Raw genomic sequence first — 14,332 nt, 5'->3', positions numbered from 1 at the left:
GGTAGACAGTAGATGGTACCGTTACTCCACACACTAGGTAGACAGTAGATGGTACCGTTACTCCACACACTAGGTAGACAGTAGATGGTACCGTTACTCCACACACTAGGTAGACAGTAGATGGTATCGTTACTCCACACTAGGTAGACAGTAGACTGTACTGTTACTCCACACTAGGTAGACAGTAGACTGTACTGTTACTCCACACTAGGTAGACAGTAGACAGTACCGTTACTCCACACACTAGGTAGACAATAGATGGTACCGTTACTCCACACACTAGGTAGACAGTAGATGGTACCTTTACTCCACACTAGGTAGACAATAGATGGTACCGTTACTCCACAAACTAGGTAGACAGTAGATGGTACCGTTACTCCACACACTAGGTAGACAGTAGATGGTACCGTTACTCCACACTAGGTAGACAATAGATGGTACCGTTACTCCACACACACTAGGTAGACAGTAGATGGTACCGTTACTCCACACTAGGTAGACAGTAGACTGTACTGTTACTCCACACACTAGGTAGACAGTAGATGGTACCGTTACTCCACACACTAGGTAGACAGTAGATGGTACCGTTACTCCACACACTAGGTAGACAGTAGATGGTACCGTTACTCCACACACTAGGTATACAGTAGATGGTACCGTTACTCCACACACTAGGTAGACAGTAGATGGTACCGTTACTCCACACACTAGGTAGACAGTAGATGGTACCGTTACTCCACACACTAGGTATACAGTAGATGGTACCGTTACTCCACACTAGGTAGACAGTAGATGGTACCGTTACTCCACACACTAGGTATACAGTAGATGGTACCGTTACTCCACACACTAGGTATACAGTAGATGGTACCGTTACTCCACACACTAGGTAGACAGTAGATGGTACCGTTACTCCACACTAGGTAGACAATAGATGGTACCGTTACTCCACACTAGGTAGACAGTAGATGGTACCGTTACTCCACACTAGGTAGACAGTAGATGGTACCGTTACTCCACACTAGGTAGACAGTAGATGGTACCGTTACTCCACACCAGGTAGACAGTAGATGGTACCGTTACTCCACACACTAGGTAGACAATAGATGGTACCGTTACTCCACACACTAGGTATACAGTAGATGGTACCGTTACTCCACACACTAGGTATACAGTAGATGGTACCTTTACTCCACACACTAGGTAGACAGTAGATGGTACCGTTACTCCACACACTAGGTAGACAGTAGATGGTACCGTTACTCCACACACTAGGTAGACAGTAGACTGTACCGTTACTCCAGACTAGGTATACAGTAGATGGTACCGTTACTCCACACTAGGTAGACAATAGATGGTACCATTACTCCACACACTAGGTAGACAGTAGATGGTACCGTTACTCCACACACTAGGTAGACAATAGATGGTACCGTTACTCCACACTAGGTAGACAATAGATGGTACCGTTACTCCACACACTAGGTAGACAGTAGATGGTACCGTTACTCCACACACTAGGTAGACAGTAGATGGTACCGTTACTCCACATTAGGTAGACAGTAGATGGTACCGTTACTCCACACACTAGGTAGACAGTAGATGGTACCGTTACTCCACACACTAGGTAGACAGTAGATGGTACCGTTACTCCACACACTAGGTAGACAGTAGATGGTACCGTTACTCCACACACTAGGTAGACAGTAGATGGTATCGTTACTCCACACTAGGTAGACAGTAGACTGTACTGTTACTCCACACTAGGTAGACAGTAGACTGTACTGTTACTCCACACTAGGTAGACAGTAGACAGTACCGTTACTCCACACACTAGGTAGACAATAGATGGTACCGTTACTCCACACACTAGGTAGACAGTAGATGGTACCTTTACTCCACACTAGGTAGACAATAGATGGTACCGTTACTCCACAAACTAGGTAGACAGTAGATGGTACCGTTACTCCACACACTAGGTAGACAGTAGATGGTACCGTTACTCCACACTAGGTAGACAATAGATGGTACCGTTACTCCACACACACTAGGTAGACAGTAGATGGTACCGTTACTCCACACTAGGTAGACAGTAGACTGTACTGTTACTCCACACACTAGGTAGACAGTAGATGGTACCGTTACTCCACACACTAGGTAGACAGTAGATGGTACCGTTACTCCACACACTAGGTAGACAGTAGATGGTACCGTTACTCCACACACTAGGTATACAGTAGATGGTACCGTTACTCCACACACTAGGTAGACAGTAGATGGTACCGTTACTCCACACACTAGGTAGACAGTAGATGGTACCGTTACTCCACACACTAGGTATACAGTAGATGGTACCGTTACTCCACACTAGGTAGACAGTAGATGGTACCGTTACTCCACACACTAGGTATACAGTAGATGGTACCGTTACTCCACACACTAGGTATACAGTAGATGGTACCGTTACTCCACACACTAGGTAGACAGTAGATGGTACCGTTACTCCACACTAGGTAGACAATAGATGGTACCGTTACTCCACACTAGGTAGACAGTAGATGGTACCGTTACTCCACACTAGGTAGACAGTAGATGGTACCGTTACTCCACACTAGGTAGACAGTAGATGGTACCGTTACTCCACACCAGGTAGACAGTAGATGGTACCGTTACTCCACACACTAGGTAGACAATAGATGGTACCGTTACTCCACACACTAGGTATACAGTAGATGGTACCGTTACTCCACACACTAGGTATACAGTAGATGGTACCTTTACTCCACACACTAGGTAGACAGTAGATGGTACCGTTACTCCACACACTAGGTATACAGTAGATGGTACCGTTACTCCACACACTAGGTAGACAGTAGATGGTACCGTTACTCCACACACTAGGTATACAGTAGATGGTACCGTTACTCCACACTAGGTAGACAGTAGATGGTATTCGATGGTGTTCTGTCCACTCCTCCACACCACCTCTCCCACACAGCAGAGCACCGGCCACAGACGACTCAGACAATATCCAGGTAAACCCTTTCTGCCCCAGGTGCCCTCTGCTCCATCCTTCTGGATGTGTTTGGGTGGGTGCTGGAGCTTATCTGCCGTTGCCGATGTCAGGCAGTGTGAGAGGTAACACTCATGCAGGGACCTCTAAATAAAAGCATCTGTTTCCCTCAGGTTCAGTCTGAACGCCCATGTGAACACACAAATGAAGCTCTGAAGCAGAACCATTTCCCTAGAAGCTACCGCCAGGGCTTCTACAGCCAAGTACTTTGTGGAGCAGCCGGACGTCCAGCAAGATGCACTACAGTCTAGTGAGAGAGGGGCTGGCTTTTGTGGATGCAGAGACAAGCCGATTTATTTAACTAGGCAAGTCAGTTAAGAACAAATTCTTATTTTCAATGATGGCCTAGGAACTGCCTGTTCAGGGGCAGAACGACAGATCCCCGACCTTGTCAGCTCGGGGATTTGAACTTGCAACCTTCCGGTTACTAGTCCAACACTCTAACCACTAGGCTACCCTGCCACCCCGATGATTGAAGAATATGAACAGCAGAAAGAACATTGCTTTTCATAAGTTTTATAATGACCATGGTGTCTGTTGACCTCGTTTGTAGAAGGCTTCCACATCCAAGACCAAGACATATTGTCCGCAGTCAGTCACCAGGTACAGTTGTCCCAGGGTCCAGGCTTTCGGAGGCCAGGCCAGTCAATATATCTCTGTTGCACACAAGTGGCTTAACAATATTGGTATGTGTTGATCGAGAACAGCCTGCATGAGTCGATTGTGGAGATGGAAACAGGACTTCTTCCACCTGTTACTGTCGCTACACCACTGTCCATGGTAGCTTGCTTACGAACAGAGCATAACTAATGTAACTAATGGGGTGGCAGGTAGCCTAGTGGTTAAAGTGTTGGACTAGTAACCAAAAGGTTGCAAGATTGAATCCCTGAGCTGACAAGGTAAAAATCTGTTGTTCTGCCCCTGAACAAGGCAGTTATCCCACTGTTCCTAGGCCGTCATTGAAAATAAGAATTTGTTCTTAACTGACTTGCCAAGTTAAATAAAGGGATTATTTTTTATATATATATAATGCTGAGTGACAGTAATTGTTGTGTTTTATAAACTGGGTGATTCGAGCCCTGAATGCTGATTGGCTGAAAGCCGTTGTATATCAGACCGTATATCCCAGGTACTTCTCTAATTACGTTAGTAACCAGTTTATAATAGCAATAAAGCACCTCAGGGGTTTGTGGTATATGGCCAATATACCACGACTAAGGACTGTATCCAGGCACTCCACGTTGCATCGTGCTTAGGAACAGCCCTTAGCCGTAGTATATTGGCCATATACCACAACCCCACGTTCCTTATTGCTTAATTATATGTTTTACAATGTCTTTATAGTTTATTATGCGTTTAAAGTCTTTATTTAAAAAACTTGGAATACAATGTTATTTCTTTAAAACATTTATTTGTATACTATGTCATGAGCCTCCTCTAAATCCAACGTAGCTTGGGGTCAGCGTTAGGGACAGCGTTGGGGTCAGGGTATATAGATGGAATTGCCGCGACCACACAGGCTGGGAGTCCCCGGCGTTGGCCTCGACCGAGACGTTCTCCCCTCAGCATCCACTCCTAAGTGATCCCGTAGGAAACCAGTCTGTATTGTCAAAACTAAAATAACTATATCACAATGTTATATACAACAATCAAAAGAACAAATCAGTCTAGGCCTATACAACATCAAATATAACAATGGGCTCAGGGATCATTGGGCCTGTTCATTTCAAAGCCGTACTGATGACGGCACAAAATGATTGACAGCTCTCTTGCCTTATAGACTTGAAGACTGTATGGCCAAGTCATTGTTGAAAAGGTGAGGCTGTTTGTCTTCCTCTTTAGTATGTGGGTTTACAGGCTAATCAAGATATTAGTGGTGTAATAGCTAGACTGGCAATTGCAGCAAAAAAAAATAACCTGTGGTGGAAAAATTGTTATACCTGAGTAAGAGTAAAGATGTCTTAATAGAAAATGACTCAAGTAAAAGTCACCCAGTAAAATACTACTTGAGTAAAAGTCTAAAAGTATTTGGTTTTATTTACTTTGAAGTATCAAAAGTAAATGTAATTGCTAATATATACTTAGGTATCAAAAGTAAAAATAGAAATCATTTCAAATCCCTTATATTAAGCAACCCAGATGGCACCATTTTCATGCACACCTCTCAGACATCATTTACAGACAACGCATGTGTGTTTAGTGAGTCCGCCAGATCAGAGGCGGTAGGGATGACCAGGGACATTCTCTTGATAAGTGCGTGTACTAGACCATTTTCCTGTCCTGCTAAGCATTTAAAATGTAACGAGTACTTTTGGGTGTCGGGGAAAATATATGGAGTAGAAAGTACATTCTTTTCTTTAGGAATGTAGTGAAGTAAAAGTAAAAGTTGTCCAAAATATAAATAGTAAAGTTCAGATACCCCTTAAGTATAAACTACTTAAGTAGTACTTCAAAGTATTTTTTACTTAAGTACTTTACACCACTGCATTTTGTTCACTAACACTATTGACTTTATACTTCTTACAGTGTTTGGTAATATACAATATTGATCATTTAGACCATATTGTGAAGTACGCATCCCAAACATTCTATTCACGTGGCGCAGCCACTCGTTTTAGACACAGTGGACCGAGTTGATCTAACTTCAAGGGGAGACTACAGTAGACAGTTACAGTTACATTATAGAGTGTAGGCAGGTTACTAGAAAATACAGTTGGGTATCATTAGCTGGCTATTCATTTGCATCTTAGAGAGGAATCATAAAACATATCCCAATTTCCAAAACACTTACACTTTTAGAGAGCTTCCTATTTGGGCTGTCAGGTGTGGCAAGTGCTTCCAGTTGATCCAGGGCATTCTGAAAAACGTCTCCAGAACCCCAGGGTTGATGTTTAAACACACACACACACACACACAGGTCCTGTTCTTCTGCATCGTCGGTCGGATGCTCGACCTCCTCCATGATGTCAATCAGACGATCCCGGGGGGTAGAATTAGCTTCTAAACTACATCCAAATACTCAAAGCGATGGACCTACAAACTGTCTGGGGTGGTGACAAATGGTCAGGCAGGCATTATAAAGGTCCCGGAAGTGTTTCTGGGTGAACTTCCCCTTTAAGGCCTTAAAGCACAAACTGGATGATTTTAGCCGTTTTCAGCGACAGCTTTGGCGTCCCGGTAAAATGTGGACGTTGTGGGCTAATTCTCTGGTCGCAGACGACGGTCAGACGTCTCGGCTCGTTCAGTGAGACAGGGTTCCACGTCTGCTGATTGAGCACCGCTGTGTGCGGTCCTAGGCTCCGTCAGAAACGTTGAGTCTTTATCGTGTAGTGTGGCTGGTGTTACGAGCCGATCCCGGTGACCGACCAATAGGAACATGGCCGGCATTAAGTGTGCACACGACAATATGATTCTTGTGAATAGTCAGATGAATATAATAGTTTGATTGAAACGTTAACATGCTTTTCAAGAAGAACAATTTCCTTAATAATCTTGTTTAGACTACATGTCATCTAACCTAACAGGATTTTGATAAATTCACTAAATAAACCTTGTACCACAGCAGCCATGTTATTTTTGGGAAGTTCGGACATATAAAGTCTATATGTGAAAATGATTTCTGGACGTATACCTTAAGTTTTTTCCGAACATGCGAGGAAAAAGCAAACGACAGAATGTGACAACAGAACTGAAGCAAATTGTACAATCTAACCAGGCTGATATCAACATTTTAATTTAGCAACATCGCACAGTGTGACATTTAGTCATTGTAAAAGACTGAATCCTGAATCAGGGAGGGAGGGAGGAGGGAGAGAGAGCAAGAGTGAGAGAGAGTGAAAGAGTGAGAGAGAGAGAGAGAGAGAGAGAGAGAGAGAGAGAGAGAGTGAGAGAGAGACTGGAGAGAGAGAGACTGGAGAGAGAGAGTGAGAGAGACACTGGAGAGAGAGAGTGAGAGAGACTGAAGAGAGAGAGAGAGACTGGAGAGAGAGAGAGTGAGAGAGACTGGAGAGAGAGAGAGTGAGAGTGAGAGAGCGAGACAGAGATCACAGTGGAAAAGTATACACATTCCTCTCAGGATACACATTCCACTGTGTGTTGGAATGTATCCTCAGAATGCCTGGTCTCCCTTAGTGTGGGTGTGTGAGTGGGCATGTATGTGAGACAAAGGAAGGGCCGAGAGTTTATCCGTTAGAATAATATGGAATTAATCCCAACGAGTGGAGAGGACACTGCAGTGAAGTGGGAATGGAACTGGCACGCTACACACCTATGTATGGGCTACACATACAAATCCTGAGGCCTGATTGAGGAGGAGGAATTTAACCTTGTGACCCCAGGCTGGGGGAGGTGTGTGTGGGTGTGTGATGATTTGTGGGGGGTCTTGCTTGGGGGCAAGGAGGGGCGAAGAAAAGGGGGAAGAGAGAGGAGAGGTAGAAATGACAGAGGTATGTAAGTAGAGGAGGGGGGGTGTGGCATGGCCTGGTTGATGCTAATGTTTTTACAATGATGTATTCAGTTATTGCAGCAATTTAGCAACAATTTCTATTTCCTTTTGAAGAAGATTCAACAGTATACTGACACACACAAACACACACATACACATCCGTGAAACACACACCTGCATAAAACATCCATTAAGAGCAGATGGAACTTTCCATAGCCATGCTAACACGCCTAGCATGCTAATGCAGGCACGAAAATGTGAGATGTCACAGATGTGTGTGTGTGTGTGTGTACTAACGTAGGCATGCTCACTCACTAAGACCAACGAGACAAACACACGTTTACCTTCCGCTGTTGGCGGCTAGGCTAGGAGAAGATAATGTTGCTTGCCATGAGTGACATATTAATAACGGAGCTACGCTAGGGAAAGCTAACACTGTCAGCAATGAAAATCACTACAATAATGCAGGAGGATGTTAGCTGCAATGCAAGGAGAAGCTAACACTGCTAGCTAGTCCGACCGTCTACAGTGCCACCCATAGGATACGGTAGAGTTCTCTTCATGGAGAGACATAGAGCCCTGCATCCCCAAGGTGGGCACAGGGGACAAGAGAAAGAGGGAGGAAAGGAGAGGGGGAGAGAGAGGGTTGGAAATGGGGGGGGGGGGGTTGAAAGACTTATTTTATCTCTGTCTAAATCAACTGTCAACAATGCAGGAAATCACCAAGAGGAGAAAAGGGGAGAATGGGAGGGGAAATAGGAGAGAGGTGGGGAGGTGAAAAGAAGGAGGGAGAAAGAGAAAGAAAAGGAGAAAGAGGAGGGTAAATATTACAGGTCTGTGCCAAGTAAACATAAGGCGCTGGGATCCTTCAACAACGATCCAGCCTTCAGAGAGAGAGAGTGTGTGTGTGTGTGTGTGTGTGTGTGTGTGTGTGTGTGTAATGAAGGAAGATAAAGAGAAGGCCTCTGTCTGTGAATCAGATGGAACCTTTCTGTGACTGCTCTGTTGCTCGGTCAAGGGGGACAAAATAGGGAGGAGAACCACTCAGCACAGTGGCAGCCAGTGGAGATAAACTTTTCACGAATACACACACAAGGCTGGGACATCATTGGCTATCAGCTTGGTCTGGGGTTCTGAAAATGTCAAGACAATTATCCGTCAACACAGACACTGAACCTAACACACTCTCTCTGAACACACACACACACACTCCTGACACAAAGTCGGCTGGGCGGTACACCGTAGTTTACTATACCGATATTGATGCACAGACCGGTTTGGGTTTTTACTTTACCTTCTATGACGGTATTTGAATGTTGGGTTTGTTAAATGTGATACGCCGTGTGTTATGTCCATTTCTATAGTTTACTCCTCTACTTGAGTCATCCCTCTCCGCTCTCTCTCGCTCTCCATGCCGCTATCCACACAGAGTCCCACCCCGTCACTCAAGGAGAGCATTTGTTGTTGCTTGACCACGAGACACTTGCGTTCAGTCTGCATGGTCAATGCAGCACATGCAACAATGTTGATTGACAACGATGTGGTTTCCACTTTGATCTTATTAATATAAATCCAAATCTATAATTACAATATTAGTTTGTGTTTCTTACATCTGCAAACAGCTAGTTAGTATTTTCTTAGCAAGTTAAGCTACATCGTGTTAGTCACGAATGCTAATCTCTAGTTAGCTGGCTAACAAGCTAATAAAAGTACTGAGTTCACCCGTGTTTTAATCTAATCGCAATTGAAAACATTTGGTTAAAAATAAGGCCTAGTATTTTTGCCCATATCGTGGCAGTGTGGAAATGATCTCAAATGAGTGCAGGAAATGCAGAAATTGATGGAAATGCAGGATGTTTTAGGTTGAAGTTTAATTAAACAGTATAAAACAATCCAAATGGAGAAAGACCCACTGAAATAATTTAGAGGGTCCTAGGGTCACGCACTACTCATAAAGCAAATGTAGAACTTTTATTCATCAAAAACATAAAATACCGTCAAATACTGTCATACAGTCAAAATGTGGAAAAATACAATGACATGATATTTTGGCCATATCGCCTAGCACTACTTAGGTAAGTAAACCTTTAAAATGCCACTTTAACCAAAAGGTACATTTATTTAACTTAAATAAATGAAAGTCATATTTCATCAGCTGGTTACTCCCTGGTGGTTATCGTGTGTGTGTGTGTGTGTGTGTGTGTGTGTGTGTGTAAAATTAATTTAAGATTTGTAGAAAAATGTGTCATTCATCCACTGAATAAATACATCCAATTCAGACTTTGACACTGTTCAGTCTGTTTCAGGAAGTACCCATACCCGTACCCATCTAGGTTCCAGACCTTTCTGAGGACATCTCTCTCCTGTCCATTCCAGATGCTAACCACATGACCTCAGTGGAAAAGAATGCTTCTCCCAGCGTGACCAATGAAAAGTCTCAGCCACAGGAAGCAGGAAGCTGCTGCCAGCTGACCAGACCAGACCGCCCACACGGTCCTATGGTGGCCTGCAAGGCTCAGACAGAGACAGGCCTAAAGACTGGAGTCTTCGCCCCCCCCTTCTCCAACACACACACCTGTAGCCAGTTTAGGAACGAAAACCCCTACCCAGCTATGCTAGCGCCAAAACACCTCCAGGACAGTCACCTTGTAGTTATGATGGCAAAGGAAAGTTACAGTTTTGTTATTGTTACTGATGTTATTCTAATGTGGAATCCTATAATGTTACTGTTGTTATTGTTATGTTATTGTAATGATGTTCCTGATAACCAACACCTCATGGGAGGATAGACTGCTGCTGAAATCTGCACACACACACATACACACACTGATAGAGCAGTTGATACAACACCTGACAACCATATGTCAATACCTCAGCACAAAAATGAAATTATTAAATCATTATAATTATATAGCTGACAAAGGCAGGCTACATATTAGGATATTATGGGCCACAAACACAGGAGCTCTTCTTCCAAAGATGTAAAACTTCTCAGAACTTAATCTAGAAGTGTAGAAGTCAGATTCACTGCAAATCACAGACACGGATTTTTCCCGAGAAAGAGTCTGAGACGTCCTTAATCCAGGATAAAAGCACACTCACAGCACACAGAAGGCCACATCAGCCTTACAGCAAAGGAATGTCATCTGACGTCATCTATTTGGGATCGGATTTCTCATATTTTCTGTGTGTGTTTGTTACTCATGCTATTTTTCTTCAATTTACCCTCTAGATCCAGCGTTCGCAACTCGACGAAATAGCAGTATTATCAGAACGACTTAACAACGTTATACCGGCTATGTAACGGTGACACAACACCCCAGGGATAATGACAAGCATATCCCATAATAGCCTAAAATGAAGTTAGCTTGTAGCCTACTTAAAACTAAGTTTCCTTTCAACTAAGGGTATCAACTCATCGGCTAAATAATAAAGTGATGCATCGATTTCAAAAAGTCTGACAACAATAGGCCTGTCGTTCGGGAACAAAATCATTAAGCGCATGAAGTAACTGTATTGGACTTCCACGTCTGCAGAGAGAGAGAGGGGGGGGGCAGAGAGAGAGAGAGAAGGAGAGAGAGAACAGACAGGCAGGCTTACTGGAATGCCAGGCTATGCTGGAGTTGAGAGACCTCTCTCCTCTTCGGACACAGTATCCTCTCTTCAATCCGCTACAAACTACACAGTCTAGGAAAAGTGCGTTGTGATCGTATGCAATAACAATCCACCATCGGTAAAATCATTCATGCAATAAAGAGCTACATTGTGTTCCTCCGTTCACACTATTTCATAACCCCTGCCAAATCGTCACATCAGCATCTTGCAATCCAAGTAAAACAAATTATTGAAGTAAAACAGACATACTTCACTTTGATAAATTAAAACAGTGTTTTTAAACAGAGACAGCTGGGCCTGTAGATTGTTATGTAAAGAACAGTGGAGAAAAGGAGAGAAAAGTTTAGATAAAGAGCGTTTTAGCCTGTTGCGCACTCACTCCTTCAACGTCAGTCTCTGCGAAGACGGGAAAAAAAAATCGCAAAAAAGCAGAAATGGCCCACAACGCAAACAAAATCCTCCAAACAACATCACATTCCCAAATAACTGCGGTATAAAAACCAAAACTTTAATGGCAACGTTTTTTTTTTTTACTCTCCACGCAGTTTCGGACAAAAAGTTTAAAAAATCCCTAAAAGTTTCGATTCCCCCCCTCAGCAAGTTTTCCCTTTTCCTCTCCTCTCGCCAGCTCACGGAGACAGTCTGCCGGCGTCACAGCTCCATAAACTTCTTAACTCCCAGTTTAAGACGATGTCCTATTCTAATAAATCGTTTTAACATGCAACAGAACAACATAAAAGTGTAGAATAGAACTCACCTCACTGCAATAAAATAATCTTGAAACAGACGTTCGCTGCTGTGTGTTATTTTTTCTCCAGGGCTGGTTGTTGGATCCCCCTGCCTAGACTCTGCCCGCGCAGCGCGCTCTCTGGGACAATCCAAGCTGTCAATCAAAACCCTGCGGCGGCACATGGAGGCTAAAGCCCGCCCATTTCTACCGTAATACCTTCTATACCACGCATACCCACTTCTACTGTAGCACGGGGCTGTGTGTTTCTGAGAGTAGGCCCTAGATTCAACCCGTGATGCTGCAGATCCACTGTTTAGCGCGATTGAAATGTAAAGGCAATGTTCAGATACTGCATTCATGGTAAAACGCTGCATATATCGGCTCAATCGGAAATTACTTTTTCATTTCAATCATTGTTGAATCAAGGCCTAGAGCTAGACTTACTTCTGCCCCCAGCCAAGGCCTGGGATTTAGTGTTGCAGGGAGTAGTGCTCTGGCCTCTGCACCACCTGATCCCCATTCAGCTCAATCTCTCTCTAGAAATCAACCTGTCAAATTGGTGGCAGAGGTGAGATGGGCTTTGTAGGAGCATACCTGTTGGCATGTGGGGCTCGTCTGAATGCAGGGCAGGAGCAAAAGCCTGCAGCGGTCTCCAGTTAAATGATTATGTAACAGGCCCAATGTGGGTAATCCTGCAGGAGGGTTGGCCAGGGTTTAGAAATAAAGAGGATATGAAACCTTTGTATTACATAGAACGTCTGTTGTACTGCACATGACTCATCTATTGTACGGATGATGAATGTGTTATTGTACACCTGCCCAGGGACTGCATGGGGACCGAAATGACCTGTTTGTTTTCTGGTACAATGCATCAGATTCAGCCTCTGAGTTTGTTTTCATTGTGCACGGTCTCAAATAGACATAACAATAAACCTATATTGTTTGTAGCCCTGTGCCATAACTCAACAGAAGAACATTATACATCACAGCTTTGAACGTGAGCTGCAGAATCAGTCTTGGCAATTTATGTTAGAAAACATTCCAATGCAAGTCATTAGTGAAAATAAAAATGTCTGAGAGATAAATCCTGTTCATTTATCTCTAGTAGCCTATTTAAACTCTGTAAACCTACATACCTGGTGCTCACCCTCAGGCAGTTTGAAGATTTCTGACGATCAAAATGCCATTCATACTATTTCGACTATTTGGGGTAGATAAAATGACATAGACACGTTGACATTGAACAAAGGTCACTGCTTGCATTGAATAAATATTGTCGCATTCCTCTCACGCTCCGCCGGTTGCAGTGCAGACTGAATTCGGGTTTATCTTGGGGGGTGTTTGCATGTTTGTTTGCCACTCTCCCTCTCCCTCCCTCACCCCCCCTCTCTCGCTCTAATCATGTACCCCCTGTCCCTGTAACTCTTTGATGGGTGGAAAGCATTGACATATGACATCGTAGAAGACATATTAAGAGCTGTGTGTGCAGAGATACCCCCTCCTATCGATCTGGCGCTGGAACTGTGGGATTTCAAAGGAGTCATCCGTACCCTGACAAGAACAGACAAGCCCTCGCTCTCTTTCTTTCTCTCTGTCAGAGCAGCTGGTCAGGATATCACACCCTTATGCCTGAACTATTTCTAGTGTGTACGTGTGCGTACTTGTGTATCCGTGTGTGTACGTGTGCGGATGCATGGGTATGTATGTTTGCATGTGAGTGGGACATCTGCTTATGAATGGGACCACTTGTAGTGAATCAGAGGCTGAAATAGTGAACTGAACTGGGTGTCTTTTGGGATCGATCTGAGAGTGGTCTGTATGTCCACATTCAGATTGTGTTTCTTGCACTAAATCTGGAGTGGCACACTAATCCATATAGGATTGGCCTAAAGCAGTGCACTAGTACATAGAAGGGCATTATAGACACACATTCAATATGTTCTAGTATGTCTAGATCTGTCCTGGCCACATTGCTCTTCATTCCATGAGTTCCTGCCCAGAGTTCTAACCTCATGTCGTCATGCCGCCCCCACATATTAGATAATGGGAAATCGCCGGTGTGTGTGTGTGTGTGTGTGAGTGTGTGTGTGAGTGTGTGTCAAGTCCATATTTGAGAAGAGGCATTTGTTTCACAGTTGTTTCCCTGAATTGCCAAGCAGGCTTATCTCATCTCCCTCTCTCTTTCTCTCCATCTCCCTCTCTCTTTCTCTCCATCTCCCTCTCTCTTTCTCTCCATCTCCCTCTTTCCATCTCCCTCTCTCTCTCCATCTCCCTCTCCCCATCTCCCTCTCTCTTTCTCTCCATCTCCCTCTCTCTCTCTCTTTCTCCCCATCTCCCTCTCTCCATCTCTCTCTCTCTCCATCTCCCTCTCTCTCCATCTCCCTCTCTCCATCTCCCTCTCTCTCTCCATCTCCCTCTCTCTCCATCTCCCTCTCTCCCTCTCTCTCTCCATCTCCCTCTCTCTCCATCT

The 14,332-nt window shown here is 44.1% G+C and overlaps 1 protein-coding gene across 3 annotated transcripts in view; it reads right to left on the bottom strand.

Annotated features, from left to right (window-relative positions):
* The window catches only part of fndc3ba (fibronectin type III domain containing 3Ba), a 167,913-nt gene extending 155,845 nt beyond the window's left edge, over positions 1–12,068 (bottom strand). Inside the window, exon 1 of one of the 3 annotated variants that reach the window (XM_090240245.1) lies at positions 11,890–12,068. The gene's annotated coding sequence lies outside the window, so the exon portion shown is untranslated. Of the gene's footprint in view, positions 1–11,511; positions 11,822–11,889 lie in introns of those variants that run through there. The other 2 variants (XM_090240246.1, XM_090240244.1) reach the window with 2 other exon arrangements.
* Positions 12,069–14,332: the final 2,264 nt, after the last annotated feature.

This window comes from Oncorhynchus mykiss, chromosome 7 (genome assembly GCF_057628025.1).
Source record: "Oncorhynchus mykiss isolate SJ-2025 chromosome 7, ASM5762802v1, whole genome shotgun sequence".
Classification (NCBI taxonomy): domain Eukaryota; kingdom Metazoa; phylum Chordata; class Actinopteri; order Salmoniformes; family Salmonidae; genus Oncorhynchus; species Oncorhynchus mykiss.
This window is presented reverse-complemented; position numbering and strand designations above follow the sequence as displayed.